This window comes from Osmerus eperlanus, chromosome 19 (genome assembly GCF_963692335.1).
Source record: "Osmerus eperlanus chromosome 19, fOsmEpe2.1, whole genome shotgun sequence".
NCBI lineage: Eukaryota > Metazoa > Chordata > Actinopteri > Osmeriformes > Osmeridae > Osmerus > Osmerus eperlanus.
Genome location: NC_085036.1, coordinates 13,969,320 through 13,972,335, shown reverse-complemented (window position 1 = coordinate 13,972,335; position 3,016 = coordinate 13,969,320). Strand labels below are relative to the sequence as shown.

Below are 3,016 nucleotides of genomic sequence, written 5' to 3'. Positions count from 1 at the left end.
GTCGTATGTGGTCAAAGAAAACAATTTCAGAACTAGATTTGAATAGGCTACTGGTGTCTGTGGGTGTAGACATGTACGTGAGGTCACAGTTGGGGAAGCGCGTGTTCCCGTTTGGGGAATGGCTGCACGGTGCTTTCCGCAGCTCCAGAAACTGAAGAGGGAGCAAAACTAAAAACAAAAAAAAATGTTTTACAAAAACCCGCGCCACCTAGCAAGAGCTTCCTTCGGTTACAGCCATGATACACCTGCTAGCTGAAGCGGTAGTCCTAAACATTACAGAAGCTGTTACTAGCTAGCTCAGAAGACAACCCGTAACCTTGGCACTGTCCAGCCCAACCAATCTGTTTAACTACAGTATCCTGCCCACATTTTGAGTGGTACAGGGCGTTAATTTATCTCCACTTGGTATCACAACCTAGACTAGCTTTAATAACATTTCCGAACAATAGACAAGCAATGCTCCACAGAAAAAGGCCCATGGTTCAGCCAGCGCTTGAGAAGGAGTTAACCCAATGCACGATTTACGCAGCGCTCGCCAACTGCAACTCTTTTTAAAGGTAAGCCACGTGGTTAATTTACTTTGATGCAAGCCCTGGCTTTCTTGATTAATGCCCCAACAATATTGAATTGGCTTGAGTTAGGTAAGAGTAGCTACAGTATATAGTCTGTGTTATATTAATATATCGATACGTGTGAGAGACTATGTTTTGAGATTGGAGCTGCTTTTGTGCGTTGTTGGTGACTGCAAACTCATTAGCATAGATTTAAAGTAATTTTTATGTATGTTGTGAAGGGGGTAGGCAATCCGAGAGAGAACATTGGGAGTAATATGTAGTAGTATTGTGGTCACTACTGTATAGACATACTGTATAAATGGTCCAGTGTGTAGGCTATAGCATATGGGACGTACTACTTGAGGCAGTAAAAAATATGTTCTTTAGAATTACCAATGAAATTTCTACTATTTAAAACAGTATATTTAAGAGCACCGCCTGTACTTAATTCAGACTTTAAAGCTTTTAAGTTTCCTAACTGGATGCGCTATTGGTTTTCTTAATCTATTTAGGCATTCGATGTGGTTCAAGAATAATCTTTCTAAGCCTGGACGTGACATGGCAAAATAGCAGCCTCATTTATATAGAGGGATTAGGGAATGAATTTCTTTACAGCATGACAGTGAATACGTTGGCTCTGCCAATAGGTCTCGAGGGTTTTAACACATTCACCCACTTAATACACCTACCAAATGTCAAATAATCCCCTTTAATTTGTCGTATCTACTGTAAGCAATTATCCTGAGTAGAAACAATTGTGAGGTCAAGTCATTTCAAGTAAATTAGTCATATGGAGCCATGTTTTAGTGCATACTGCATGTGATACCCCTAGTTTGGTTTTGAATGTCACTTTAACATTGTCACAATGAGGGTTTTAGGAATGCATGCCCATGATTCACTTAGAGACAGATGTCTGTCAGTTAGACGACCGTCCATGAGAATGTTTATATTGGCGTTAAGTGATGTAGGAATGTAGGTATAATTATTTCTTGGCTGTAATCCTGAAGGGCTTCAAGCAGATCCTTTGTTTGTCTTAGTCAGGGCAGCAAGTTCTTTAGAGACAAACTGTGTAAATCATGGATTACGGGGAGGGAACCCACTGCATACAGATTCACGTCAAGGACGTCCCAGCAGACTCCTGTCAGGAAACAAGTAAACCTACGAACCTCCATAGAGAACATCAAGAAAATGTTAGGTGAGGCAGCATGATATAAAAACCAGTATGGTTTTTAACCATACATTTTTTTTCAGTTGCAAGATCTTGTTGAGTATTTAAACATGACACGGATCACATCCAACAGTCTTTGCTTCCTGTCTAGCCTTCGACTGTGCTGTGATCGTGCCTCCTGGTGTTAGTTTTATCAGACTAAATCTGCCTTGTTCTGCCCAACAGCGTACAGTCACCATGTTACAAAATATCGCTTCATCTCTATAGGTGGACACACATTTGACACTCCTAATTAGAAGTTTCCAGAGTGAATTTACCTCCAGCTGGGGTGACATGGCTTAGTAAGAGTTTTACAACCACCTTCATTGATTTGCAGATTATCTCGCACCCGAGCCCGGAGCCGGTTCTCCCTACGGGACAATTAAGGTGGTGAAACAAATGTGGGAAAGAGTCTGGAAATATCCCAGGCCTCTCTGGGGTGTCAGAGATCAAGACAGGAAAGTAAGTAGACTCCAGTTGGAGGCTGCCTCTTAACTTTGTTCCTCTCTTAACCCTCTGCTGCTCTGCCTTCTGGACGGCTTCTTGTCCTCGTTCGGAAGCTCATGAGGAGCCAAGGGAGCCCGCCGCCATGATGAAAACACACCTCGTAACGTCTCCACCTTGGAAACAGTTCTTCAGAACAACCTTCACTAGCTTTCCCTCACGAGACTTGCAACCAAATAATACAATTTGAACACACGAGAACTCACCTCATCGTACCTCTGCAAGAAAGGATTGACACAATCATTTCGATGGCTTTATTTGCTTCGAGACGTTTTTGACGAGAGGAATCAAGAATCTGGGAACAATGTGAGACAGAGCAAAAAAAAAATCTATTTGCCGATAGCTGATCTTTATCATTCACATGCCTCACCACTTTCTGCCTGGTCTTCAGGGGCTGATCCATCCCCAGCCTGCTACTGAGCTGGTCAGAAAATCCAATAAACCTGGGATTCGTTTTTCAAGCTCAACCCCTTCCTGGCCTCCCCTCCCTCCTCCACACATTCTCTCCGTACGGCTGCATTGCTAATGCCTCCCCCCTTCAGGATATCCGTAAAGCTCAGTTCTTACTCTTGCCTCGAATCCTACATAAACTTTGCCCATTGGGCAATCAGTCTTAAAGCATCTCTACGGTTCAGAATCGTGTACTCACAGCAGGTCTGCTGCTCAGTGCCAAGCAGAGAGACCCACAGCCCAAACAGTAGTTGATTATGTCAATGCAGATCTAAGGGCTAGCTCCAAATTAGCACTTAAA

The 3,016-nt window shown here is 43.0% G+C and overlaps 1 long non-coding RNA gene across 1 annotated transcript; it reads left to right on the top strand.

Annotated features, from left to right (window-relative positions):
* Positions 1 to 233: 233 nt before the first annotated feature.
* LOC134039719 (uncharacterized) lies at positions 234 to 2,721 on the top strand. The gene is made up of 4 exons (XR_009932815.1): positions 234 to 557; positions 1,592 to 1,749; positions 2,099 to 2,227; positions 2,333 to 2,721. It is a non-coding gene; the product is annotated as an uncharacterized LOC134039719 (long non-coding RNA).
* The last annotated feature ends 295 nt before the right edge of the window (positions 2,722 to 3,016 follow it).